This window comes from Marmota flaviventris, chromosome 4, assembly GCF_047511675.1.
Source record: "Marmota flaviventris isolate mMarFla1 chromosome 4, mMarFla1.hap1, whole genome shotgun sequence".
Lineage (NCBI taxonomy): Eukaryota > Metazoa > Chordata > Mammalia > Rodentia > Sciuridae > Marmota > Marmota flaviventris.
The window spans coordinates 23481467-23495753 of NC_092501.1; the positions used below are offsets into that span (position 1 = coordinate 23481467).

Genomic DNA, 14287 nt, shown 5'->3' on the forward strand with positions numbered 1-14287 from the left:
ATCTGTATTGGCATATCAAAGCACATAAAGGGGCACCTGAGCCTCTATAGGAAATATGGGTCCTTTTTTATTTCCAGTTTTAGTTTTTCTTTAGTGATGAATTGGGCTGAAATAGGGTACAAGGCTAAATCTGTTTACGAAGATAGGCCTTATGCTTGCTTTTTTCTTTTTCTTTTTCTTTTTTTGGGTGCTGGGGATAGATAGAACCTAGGGGTGGTTTACCACTGAGCTGCATTACCAGTAGTTTTTATTTTTAATTTTGAAACAGGGTATTGCTAAATTGCTAAAGTTGGCCTCAAATTTATGATCCTCCTGCCTTAGCCTCCTCCATTGCTGGGATTATAGGTAGCACCATTACTCCTGGCTGGGAAGTTTTGGTTTTTGAAGTCTACCACCAAATCTCTGAGCGAATATTATGGTCCTCTGTCCCCTGATCTAGGGATACTCTACCAAAACTCTCAGTCTTTCTGTCTCTGTCTTCATCTTGCTGTTACTTCTTATTATAGTATTATTCTTTAGTCATGGAAAGAACCCCGCTCCTAGGATACAGTTATGTATTCTGTTCTTTCTGAATTGATTTAACTGGTTGTATGACCCCTTTTTATTTTCTAAAGCATATATTCCCAAAGGTTTCTAGGCAAAAACCATTTCCACCTAAGGTTTTCTATCCCCAAACCACGAGGACAGAAGTGGTGTGTTAAAAAGGCTTTGGAATCAGAGCAGGTTCACATCTCAATAGTTCTCTCTTCTCTATTTGGAAAGTTACTTAAACCACCACTAGGGTCTGAATCTACCCAAGCTGGATTTGAGCCTATGGCATAACATGTTCTAGAATACTGTTGAAATTTCACCCTTCACCTGATGCAACCAGGCATCCACTCATAGTACCTCAATAACAATGGTGCCACCAATGGATGATCAGCTTTCCAGTATTTAACACAACAGACACAGCCTTGGATACAATGAGCTACTCCATCCTTCTTGAAGCCTTCTCTTCTGGTTTTTTTTTTTTTTCATAATATCATACTCATATGGTTTTCCTTTTCATCTCTTTTGGATACTCACACTTTCTTTGATTTTCTTTAAATATGACCATTCCTGAACCCTCCATTTGGACCTTCTGTTTTCACTCACCAAATTGTTACTCAGTGACTCCTTTCGATTCTGATTTATGTTTTTTTAATCACCATCTGAGACAACTCAAAATTTAAATCCCCAAATGAACCCATTTGCCTCCAAAGATTCAGACTTGAAATTTCAACTATTGGGATTCTTCCACTTGGATGTTCCACCTAAAACACAAGATGCCCCATAGTGCTGCCTTATCCCGGCCCTGTTAGTCCCCAATTGTTCCCCAACTCAGTGAGTGTTTCCATTTACTAATAATATGAAACAAAATGCCCATGATTCATTTTTGAATTTGCTTTCTCCCTCACCTCTGTAAATCCCTTCAACTCTGAAGCCTGTGTATTTACCTCCTAATTCACTCCAAAATCAAGTCCCTTCTATCTGTTGTGATTGCCTTAGTCCAAACACGGTCCTCTCTCTACTGGGTTACTACTGTAATACACCTAATCCCTTGTAGCCATGTGGGCCTTGTCCCTCCAATCCACTTTGCACACTTGCCCAGAACAATCATCCTCTAACACAAACCTGATTCAGACATTCTCCCACCTAAAACCATGTTACCACTAATCATCATAACATCACCATGACATCTCCATACTCCAAAACCCTTAAAATCCTGCCCCCTTTTTTATTTTGAGCTTCATCTGCAGCCCATATGCAGCCCGATTCAACAACTTTTGAGTTCTGGAATGTTATCAAAGTGACTGAAGGAACAAGTGAGTTTATTTCCTATTGTAGTTCTTCCTGTCTTTAGAGATACTGATGTCAAATTATAAGGATAACTTCTATCACATGTTCTGAACCACAGGGCCTGAAGCAAAAAAATGAAATAAATAAACAAACAACTCCACACATTTATAAAATAAAACTATTATCAAGCAAGATTTTAAAAATGCTACCCAGAGCATATATTAGTACTATAAAGTCAGCTTTAAAACAAATTTAGGCCTGTTAACTGCCAAGATTCATAGTTCTTTCTCATTTATTCCCTCACAGCTTCCCAGGCAAGCTTACTTTCTTCCTTCAAATATTTGCTTTGGCTTCATTGAAATAAGTCATCATTAGTTATCAGAACAGTTTTAAGAAATGGATGCAGTATAATAATTTTATTCATTCATGTGTGAATAACCCAGGGAAAAGCTCTTATGTGAGTTATTTGTAGACAAAGAATAACCTCCTCCTCCCCTGGCACAGTGAAGGGATGAGGGAACCAGAGGAAGCACCCAGCTGCCCTTGAGAAGACCTCAGGGGAGGTATCCGTGGGGCTTGCAGACATTGAAAGCACAAATATACTGGGTAAGAATGAAGCTCTCATAACCAGCCTCGCCTGCTCCACACTATGCACCGACAGGCTACATAACAGGCAATGAAATCGTTTTTCCCCTGGTGCAGAGAAATTAAACTGCTTATTTTATGCAGGTATAAAGAAGCTTCATGGCTATGATTTTAATTAGAAGATAAGACCAACATCATAAATGGACTTTATTTTATATACCACGAGTTACAATATACTGAAGAAGGGTTACCATCAAATATGTATACAATGTGTTCTCTTCCTCTAGCCGTTTATTTCAGACTTGCATACACCACTTGCATATACCAACCCACTAATCCACACACAAACACCACATGGATATGTGTGCACACATGCATTAACATGAACACAGATGCCTCATGTATGTGTAGGCACACATACAGAAATGAATTAATATATAGTAAGGCATGTTGACATTGTGTGGCCGTTTCATGGAGCTATTGTTTGCGAGAGTAGATTTTTTATTGCAACCTTTCTCTGACATTCTCATTGGAAATCCTTTTATATACTTTGATATCCCTGGCAATGTCTCTACTCAATCCTACTTTCTAAGCAGAAGGAAAAGAAGAGAAACAGACACCTACATATTCTGGGTTTCTAACCTATGCAAGGTACTTTCCCTGATATTTTATATAAACCTCATACAAATCATGTAAAGTATCATTATTTGCATTTTATAGATAAGGAAACTAAGGCTCCGGAGGAAAGCAATTTGCCTAATACTCCTCTGATTGATTCAAAACCTACCTAAATTCCCACTGGCTACACACACACACACACACACACACACACACACACACAGTCAGATGCCTTTTTAAAGTACCTCTAAGAAATCCATCCAAGAAAAAATAATAGCTTTAAGAAAGCTCTTTTCTTCCTCTGACTACCTCTGACCAAGAATCTACTTCTGACCAAAAGAATATCAAGAATTAAATGAATAGGAATCAAAGAGGGAACTACAATTTAACTGCTAATGTTAAAAAAGGAGGGTACCATAATATCAATGTAAACATTATAAGAAAATGCTTTGTCACAAGTTAAGCCTCAAAGCAAACTATGTCCTGTATATTAATATACCAAACATATAAAGAAAATCATCTTATGCCTGCCCAAATATTTATTAAGCCAGGATTTTCATTTGAATGCTTACAGGGACAAAGCAGGTAAAATCAAACGAGTGAAGCAGAAAAGACAAAGTAAGAAGTGGGAAAGACTGCACCAAACTGGAGAATACATATTGTTTAAAATATTTAAAATTGTATTGTAGAAACATTAGGCCTCAATGAAATATATCTGTGGATTAGGCATTATGGACTAGGCATGTGACTCTTGGTAAAAAATACAATAGGTTGTTTCTAAAAAACAAGGAAATTTACAAGCTTTATCTTTCAGTTTTAATTGTCAGCATACAGGTGCATAATTTATGGCAATGGCTATTCAGATGTTTGTGAGTTCTGCATTTACATGATCTGACAATCAATAGGGCAGAGATCGCACTGGAGATTTTTGTTTTCTCTTTACTTCATTCTACTTTGATTTTTTTTTATCCAGCTTGTCCTTATGTAAGATGTGCAATAGGCACAGATGTGTCCAGGAAGGGGAGTATTTCAAATATAGTCTAGTGGGTTACCAACAGTGAAGATGCTGGATGCAGGTGTCCTGGGTTCAAATCTTCAGGCAGCTTCTTTATGTGTAAGCAAAAGGAAGTGAGTCAGCATGCCCAAGTCTGTTATCTAAGCTGTAGAAGAAGACAAGCAACTGCACCTCCTCCCTCAGTTTTGTTCAAAGGGGTAAATGAGATAATGATTAGGGGGCTTGTGATAGTGCCAGCTGCACACCTGCTAAGTACAGGTTGACCTTCATCTCTAAATCACCCAGAAAAGCCAAGCAAAGCCAGAAGTGGGGCCAGGCAGGGTGGAGATAAACGGAGGTGATTTGATTCCCTTTGCTCCTGACCTGAGTGGATAAAAACCAAAGGGTAGAGGTAGAGAAACCAGGGAATTGCTTTCCAATAAGTAAAGTTACTGTCCTACATGGTAAGAATGCTCCAGAGATATGGTGAACAGCAGTGAGCACACACTTAACAATACTGGTTTGTATAATTGGAATTTTAAGATCTCATGGGGTATGTGTATGTGTGTGTTCACCATATTTAAAAAAAAAATAAAATAAAAAGTAAAAGGGTCAGGGAGAAAAATACTACATTTCATATTCATTTACATGCATTTTGCATTCCTGGTAGTATTGTAAGACAAACATACCCTATTAGCAAATATCAGCATTGCCACAGTGAACACCAGTCAGTAGGCAATTGTCAATTTGCTAAATATAGTTTGCTGCTTAGTTGCAGTCATCTGTTCAATGGGAAATTCCGGACCAGGATAGAAGGAGCATGCTGCTGCCTTAGGGGTGAGACTCTCACACAACCAGTCTCTAAGAATGTGGCCAGTCACAGTCAATGAATTATCTCAGATTAGAAATGGATAAGCTTTAGAGTTTACCAACAAATGAATGGCATAATCTCTTTTCTTTTTTTTTTCATTTTTTATTTTTATTTATTTTTTGTTTGCTTGTTTCAATGCCTTCTTTGGTGAATCCCTGGTAAAAATAAATAATAACAGCAGTCCTAATTTTAGGGTGTAAAGCACAATGCAAGTTAGGAACCAGGCAGGGATTCTGCTTGGTCAGCTTGCTTTCAAAATCCTTTTAGCTTCTCTACATCTAAGCCAGTCAGAATTAGCATTGGAAATGTCAATATCCTACCCAGAAATCTTTCCAGAGTACCCCCTCTCCTGGTGTTGGATGAGCCTAATGATATCATTGATGAATAAGTTACTTTGTTTCATTACTTATTCTCTCTGTTTCTCCTTGCAATCTATCAACATGAGGGAAAAGTTAAAGGTTTCTTAGTCTCTAGCTCTGTCAGAGATCCCAGAAAGGCAAGGAAATAAACTCTAGCCCAATGAATAGAAAAGGAGAAATGCTATAATTCACCATGTAATTGAGTCCTAATGGTACACCCTTAGCACAGTTAGTGTTCAATAAGAAAAAGCGATAATATCAATATAGATTTTCAAAGAGTATAACAGATGCCAGCATGGCCGGCCCCTAAACCAATGGATATAATTGATATGTTGTTGAATATTGACTTCCACGCAAATGGGGCCTGCTATAGGTAAGGCTTTTAATCTCAATATACTAGTACATTCTCTCTCTCTCTCTCTCTCTCTCATCCCTCCTTCCCCCTCCCTCCCTCCCTCCTTTCCTCCTTCCCTCTCTCTTTATCATCTCTTTCTCCTTCTTTCTTTCTATCCATTTATCATCACCTCTTCTAACAGTGGGCAAGAAGAAGTTGTCTCAAGGGGATAATTTACAATGCATGTAAACATTTTAAGTGTCACAATTTGGACAGAGGAGTGAGTTCCTGGAATCCAGAAAATAGAGGCCAGGGATTCAGCTAAGCATGTGGCATTGTACAGGAAAGAACCCCCTAAAAAAGAATTATTCAACACAAAATATCAATGGTGCCACTGTCAAGTATTGAGAAATAATATATATATATATATATACACATACACATATATGATACATGCCCTATATATATTTACTTAGGGCTAAAATATGTAAAACACATCTAAATTTTAAAGATAGAACACCAATAAACATTTATGATTATGCGCATGTTCTCTATCACTGCTGCTATTATACATGCCACTCTCTTTGTGCAGATGAAATTCCCCACCTCTCTATCTATCCCAACACACTCTACTAAGCTCCTTCCTACTTGTCCTTCAGGATTTCACATAAGCATCAACAAGAAAGCAATATTCACTGAGGCAAGTCAGGATAAAAAAAATAAAAAGTGCAAACAACTCAGCATTTAAACAAACATCCCTCTTTAAAAAAAAAAAAATAGGCAAAGGACATTGTATAGACATTTCTCTAAACAATAAATACCAATGGCCAATAAACACATGAATAAGATGTTCAACATTACTATCCTCATTAATGGTTAAACAAATATACAAACAAAAAACCACAATGAGATACTATCTCACACCCATAAATTCTGTTAAAGAAAAATGACAAGTGTTGGCAAGGATGTGGAGAAATGAACCCTTTTGCACTGTGGCTGGAAATGTAAAATGTGCAGCCACTATGAAAAGCAATATGGTGGTTTACCAAGTTATTAAAAATAGAATTACTATGTGGTCCAGTAATTTCATTTGTGGGGGTTTATCCCAAAGAACTGAAGCAGAATCTCAAATACATACATATAAGCTAACATTTGCAGCAGTATTTTTTTTTTACAATATTCAAAAGGAGAAAGCAACCAAAGTGCCCATCAATGGATGAACGAATGAACAGCAGCACATGTATGCACATACAGTGGAACATTATTCAGCTATAAATGGAAGAAAATTCTGACACATACTACAGCATGAATGAACTTTGAAGATATTATACAAAGTGAAATATGCAAGTCACTAAAAGAGAAATACTATATAATTCTATTTATAATTCTATTTATAGCTGATACAGACAGAAAGTACAGTGATCATTGCCAGGACTGCAGGTAGGGAAGAATGAGGAGTTACATGTTATTAGGTTTAGTGTTTAGTTTTACAAAATAAAAGGACTTCTAGAGGTTGGTTGTGCAATAATGTGAATATACTTACTGCTGAACTATATACAGAAAGATGGCTAAGATGGCAAGTTCCATTTTATGTCTATATCACCACAACTATTAGAAAACACAAAAACAATATACAAAACTAGACATGAGATTGGAGATAAAATAATGTGTTGAAGAAATTTCCAAACACCATTTATTCATCCAAGCAATATTAGCTGGGTTTTGATGACGTTCCAGGTTCAATTCAAAGGATTTGGACAAGAGCAATAATCAAAGCAGAATGAAAATCCCTTTCCTCATAGAGCTTCCACTTCTGTGAGAAAAGAGTAAACAATAAACCAACACATGAGAAAAGTATGTGGTCTAATAAATCCTTTAGACTGAAGGTAAACAGAAGAGGAAATACAAGTGCTAAGAGGAAACAAGACACTGGCTTTATCCTAAGTGATGTGGAAGCATCTGGTACACACAATGACTGGGCACTGGTAGGCTAGGGCTTATATTTTAATCACTTCACTCTGAGAGCCATGGAAAGTATCAGGGAGACCAGGTGGAGGCCAGAAGGGACAGACTGATGGTCTATACCAAACGGAGCACTGGTGTGCTAAGAGGTGGCCAGTTTCTGGGTATATTCTGAAATAAAAAAAAAAAAAGGTCTGCTTATAGACTATATGGTGGGTGTCAGAGAAAGTGAGGTGACTCATTACATGGTTTTGTGTCTGTGTGTTCATCTTGGCATTGCTTATGCTAATTCATTATTTAAAATAACCCAAATTGACTGATTTCTGGACTGAATGACCAAAAAAATAGAATCAGCATTTATGAGATAGAAAAAAAAATGAGAGAAGCAGGTTGTGGGATTTGAATATAAGGAATTGATTCCAACATGCCTGATACACATCCAAATGGAGATGTGAGAGGACGGGGGTACAAGGCACATTTTCAGCTGAGGGGGCTGGTCTACAGGTAAGAATTTAGGGGAGGCCAGTGTTTGAATAGCACTAAAAAGTGTGTGTTCATGGTCACCATGACAGAACTGAAGCAGAATCTCAAATACATACATACAAACTAACATAATCTCAAATACATACACATAAACAAACAGAGGTAAGAACTGTCTGGAGAACTCTTCTCTAGAAATGGAGTTCTAGAGCACCATTTAAGGGTCAAAGAGATAAGGAGGCACAAAAGAAGACTGAGTAGCAGGTGCCTGAGAAGCAAGAAAACTCAAAGAATGAGGTATCTTTGAAGCCAAGGAGAATGCAGGGAAGAGAGTATCCTACTACATCAGAGGCAGTCGATGGTCAGTAAGATGATTATAGTCATCACCCCTAGCCCTCAATTTCACTTTCCACAATTTCAGCTGTAGTCAACAAAGGTCCAAAAATATTAAATGGAAAAATCCAGAAATAAACAACTTGCAAGTTTTAAATACCATTCTGAGTAGCATGATGAAATCTCACACTGTCTGGCTTCATCCCACCCAGAATGTGAGTCATCCTTTTGTCCAAAGTATCCACGCTGTATACACTACCCACTCATTAGTCACAGAATTCAGCCTCAGAATTCAGACTACTAGGGGCTTGTGTTTAAGTAACCTTGATTTTACTTAATAATGACCCCAAACACAAGAATAATATTGCAGTATATTGTTACAATTGTTCTATTTTATTTTTATTATTATTTTTATCCTCTTACTATGCCTCATTTATAAATTAAACCTTATTATAAGTATAGGTATAAGTAAAAACATGTATATAGAGAGTTTGATACTATCTGCAGCTTCAGATTTCCACTGGGTGGTCTTGGAAATTTACCGCCTCATATAAGAGGGAAATCCTATGGAGAACTGACCACTTAAATTAGAAACAGAGGATGATAGTGACCACAGAAAAGGCTGTGGAGTGAAGCAGGCAGACATTCAGTGTTGATGCAAGTATAAATTGGCATGATCACTTTGGAAAGCAACATTGTAATACAGAACAAGACTCATAAATATTCATATTTTTGACCTTGTAAATTCTCTTCTAGGAATTGGTCCAAGGAAGCCATCAGGGACCCAATAAAAGGTTTATGCACCTGTATGTCCATCTTGTGTTATTTATAATAATACAAAATTGGAAATAACCCAAATATCTGATAGCAGAATGATTAAGTAGACTAAATACATTTAATGGAATATTACGCAGCTATTAAACATAAATTCAAATAGTTTCTTGACACATGAAAAATAATCATATGCCTGAACAGTGCATTAAAAGCAGGCTGGACACTCTTGAGGCATAAACTTAATTTTGTTAAAAATTGCTTACATTTCATTCTAGTATTTATGCATTAATATCTTGAGACACACATGTTAACAGTGGTTATTCCTGAATAGCAACATCATGAGTGTTTTTCATTTTCTTCTCCCACTTCTGTTTTTCCTAAATATTCTGAAATGAGCATATATTACCTTGATCATCACAAATCATTCTCTGTCTCCACACACACTCACACATACACACACCCTTTCCCAACACTGGCCCTTTTTCAAGAATGTCAGTAAGACAGAGCTACTACTTCCCGCTCTTAGAAAACTCCACAGGTGAGATTATGACCTATCCACAACCAAGGGCAGTAGTCAGAGTGTGGGACAGGGGTGGCGTGAGGCTGGGGTAGTGATGTGTCCAGCCACCGGAGCACTTTCCAACTCAGGGGAGTCACATTCCTGATTTCCTCTTGGGAATCAGAGTCTTCTGCCTTGACCTCTAATTCTCTGAACTTTCCCATCACCAATGGCTGTTCTCCAGTCCAGCTCTGACCATGGCATCTCCTTCTATGTGTGGTAAGAATCATACCTGGCACCTCAGATACTTCCCAAGTGGGTCCCCCAGGTTGTTCTCAGGCTCAACTTTTTCAGCATAACAACCTGCTAGAGCTGAGCAGCACCTCTGGGTGTTTTAATGACTATGATTCTTCTAACATGTCTATTTTTTGCTTTTAATCAAGTGGATGCTAGCAACTTGAATGCCTGAAATAGCCAACACCTTATGTGACCTTGAGTCAACTGGTTTGATAGTTCTCAAAACCAGCATTCTTCCAGCCTTCCTTCAAGGCCCAATTGAATTCCCTCCCCTCTGTGACACCTCTCAAATTCTCCAGAAGAATGATCTCTGCTTTGATGAACCACACCAGCAAATCTGCTATCACATTGAGCTCTAATTTTCTGTTTAAATATATTTGAAAATATTGATGCATCGATCAATATATCTTAAGATATCAGTTATCTCGCATTTCACTTGCATTTGCCTTCTTTGTCACTGCGATCCCTAGAGGCAGGGAGCTTTGGTTCTATCGCTCTCTGGTCCCCTTTGCTGCAGGGAGTGAAGCACGTGCTCCATCAACACATGACGCCTGACAGAGTGAAGGCCACTTTAGGGTTTCTCAGTTTGCTTGACCAAATAGGACATTCTATTTGTGGCTTACCAGTGTTCTGGACAGGGAGCTAGTTCCTTCTCCATAAGAGAAGTCAGCAAAACCCTGACCACAGGCATGGCTCCTCTGCCAGCCCAGCCGTCACCAGCTCACTGGCACTAACTGTCACTTGGCAGTACTTCTCTGCCACCTCCCGTTCCTCTTTTGTAAAAGGACAAATTTAACCAATTTGGTGGTCATATGATTTCTCAGTAAGATGCTTACTTCCAGTATTTAAAAAAGAAAAAAGGCAAGCGTATCCATAAGAGAGAAGGAGAAATGAAGCTTCATTGTTTTAAAAACTTGCAAGGACTGGGGATGTGGCTCAAGTGGTAGCATGCTTGCCTGGCATGCGTGGGGCACTGGGTTCGATCCTCAGCACCACATAAAATAAAATGAAGATGTTGTGTCCACCGAAAACTAAAAAATAAATATTTAAAAATTCTCTCTCTCTCTCTCTCTCTCTCTCTCTCTCTCTCTCTCTCTTAAAAAAAAAAAAAAAAAAAAAAAAAACTTGCAAGACACAGGACTGGGTTGGAAGGAATCTTGCTTATTTTTGATGTTTTGTCATGGTTTGATTTGAGGCTTTTGTTTGTTTGATGTGACTTTCTCCAGGTTAGGTGACCGAAGGAAGATGCAAACCCAGACAGGTGTTTCTGTGAGCAGATTCAGGACCTGAGATACAGCTTAGGCAGGTTGAAAGCATGTGGCTTTTGGCACAACCTTGTGGTAGGCACAGGTATGTGACCAGGTGTGTTTGGTGTTGAGAAATATCTAATCAGTGAAATCAAGATCATCCAAGGTGTTGGCTTTCTCAGGCATCCAAGCTGCCACACACACGTCTGGGACCCCAGCAGGAGCCCAGAGTCGAGAACACTGTTTCAAAGCTGAAAATCAAAAAGGCAATGATGATATGGAAAGATCAAGAAAAAAGAAAATGCTATTATCTACCACAAAACAAATTTAATTTATAAGCATCTTGTTGAAGCTGTGTGGGAGGAAGATCCTGAAAAGATTTGAGTGCACGAGGGATGGTAAGCGGAAATTAATTGCATAGTACCCATTATGACTAATTTAAGAATTGCAGATTGTCACCGATACAGTATTTATTTAGTGTGCTATCTTTAGGGGTTCCTCTAGTGAACATTATAAAAAGAAAAAAAGAAAAGAGCTTTCATAGGTTCACCTGCTAACCCTATTTTTCTCATTGGATCTTAAGTTCTCTGTAGGAGAAGACTCCAATTGAGGCTGTTTTCAGGGACTTAACTCTAAATATTTAGGAAAGATTATTGTATTGAGGAGAGGCAAGGTAAGTTTTAGGGAGAACAATCAGGGGAACACATGTGCTTGGCTTATCCTATGTCCAGGGCTAGTTGAGCAAGTCTATGACACCAAGAGCTTCATTAGTGTTGGTCACAATGTCACTGAATCCTGGGGGCACCGCCTTGCCCAGCAAGAGTGAGCATCGCACGAATGTGCATTAGAGCTCAACTACACATCGCCAGCAAGTGCCCTCAAGACTGAGGGCAAGGACAGGCCCCCTACAGCCACATGCCAGATCTGGTGAACCCAGAGCCACAGCAACTTCCAGCTGCTGCCATGACTCCCATCAGCCCACATAAAAGAAGAGGCTGATAGAGCCATGGGACCTTGGGGTCCTTTCACCAGTGCAGGAACTGTCGTGATAATGGGACAAATAAGCTGCAGGGGAGAGACATTTAGATCCCAGAAAGAGTGAAATAAAAAGGACACAGACCACACAGGGAGCTGGGTGGATGCTTGCAGCGCTGGGGGGCTGTGCTTCCTAACCCCAGCTCAAGATACAGGCTCTGCGCACCCTCACACAGGTCACGTGAAATACTTACTACCAAAGCCTTTGAGCTGTGCTGCCTTTGACAGTTTACCAAGTCCTTCCACAGCTCTCTCCTCCTGGGGTCCTCCCTCCACTCTGTGAGGGAGGCAGGACAGGCATTATTACTCCTGTCTTAGCCCATTCAGACCCTACCACAAAATGCCCCAGGCTGGACGGCTTGCAACCAACAAGCATTTATTTCTCACAGTTCTGGAAGCGGGAAGTCCAAGACGGAGGTGTGCAGGTTCTCTGGGGTCCCTCACATGAGGACACTCATCCTATTTGTTAGTGTGCCACCTACATTATCTGATCACCTCTCAAAGACCTCGCCTCCTAGTGCTATCGCATTGGGGGTTAGGATTCCAAATATGAACTTTTGGGGGAAGGGAGGCACACAAACATTTACGAGCCTCTTATATTAGACTCCTGCTGTTGCCATAATAAGTTGCCATCAATGTCATGGCTTAAATAACGTGATTTTATTATCTTACATATTTGGACTTCAGAGACCCCCAAATGGGTTTTACTTGGCTAAACTCAAGGTGTTCACAGGGCTGTGATCCTTTCTGAAGGATCCAAGTGAGGATCTGTGCTCTTTCTTGTCTTTTTCAGGTTCATAGGTTGCCCACGTTGGTGTTGTTTGGTTTGGTTTGGCTCCTGATTCTTTTCCATCTTCAAATACAGGCACAGCCCGTCCAAGTCTCTGTCCTAGGACATCATCACACTGCCCTTCTTCCTCTCTCTTTCCCATTTTTAAGGACCCTTATGATCACAGCTCAATCATCCAGGGTACCCTCTTTATTTTTAGGTCAGCTGACTTACATAGGAATTCCATCCAGAACTAGAATTCTCCTTTGCCTCATAACCTAACAAACTTGCAGATTCTGGGGATTGGAATATCTTTGAACCGTCATTGTTCTGCCAGCCAAGATCCCACTCTGCAGCGAAGGAAACCCAGGGCTCAGAGACTTGCTGGAGGTTACAACTGGTTTCCAAGGGTTAAACTAGCGCCCCAGCTCTGAACTTTACCTCCCAAGTTGGGTGTTTTTTCTCTCATGCCGAGCTCTGTATTGGTGAGTCGGTGAAGGAGAAAGAGGACACAGCAAGGCCGTGAGGAGTTCCTGCAGACAGAGGCAGGAGACAGCCAGGGGGGAGAGGAGCATGGCTTTTACTCCAAGCCCTTTCTCCATGGGTGTGCTCTGGTCCTGCCCTACCCTACCCGCTACCATCCCACCTCTGTGGGATCATCCCTTCGGCAGCAAATTGAACCCCAAACCAAACAGCCTGTGACGGTCTGTGTGATTCTTTCATGCTGGGATTTTACAGTGTTGGTGTTGTTTGGTTTTGCTTCCTCTTTCTCAACGTGAAGCAGAAGGGGAGGGGACAGAGAGGTAGCAATTTTGCCAGGCAGGTACTCGCTGTAATGATCCACCATCCCATGCTAGGTGGTCCCGAGACCAGCAGGGAAGAAAAAACCACAATAACAGTAATAAAAGGAGAAAAGGACCTTCCAGGTAACGACATAATGAGGATCCCCAGCTGCTTCTGCCAGGGAGGGTGGGAAGAGGCAGGAGAGCAGAGACCAGAGGGGTAGAGATGGAAGTGCCCAAAGGTTGCAAATCTATATTCTGCCACTGTGACTGCTCTGAGTGTGTGTTCCTATTTGTGTGTGTGTGTGTTTCCTTTCCTCATTGCACAAAGAAAGAAAACGACACATGCACACCCCCGCTAACTTTTTGTTGTTGTTAAGGGGAGAGCAGCACATTTGTCAAAAAGGTCCAACTGCCACTTCTGATTCCAGAGCTCTGCAAAGGATCCACCCTACGGTGATTTAGATTAATCGCTTCTCATTAAGAGCCAATAAACACACTGTATTCGGAGAGCTCCTTGCTGCCACAAC

General features: G+C 40.0%; 1 protein-coding gene across 1 annotated transcript in view; it reads right to left on the reverse strand.

Moving 5' to 3' along the window:
• Positions 1 to 14287, reverse strand: part of Sorcs3 (sortilin related VPS10 domain containing receptor 3) — a 579229-nt gene that overhangs the window by 272731 nt on the left and 292211 nt on the right. The gene's annotated exons all lie outside the window — the stretch shown is intronic.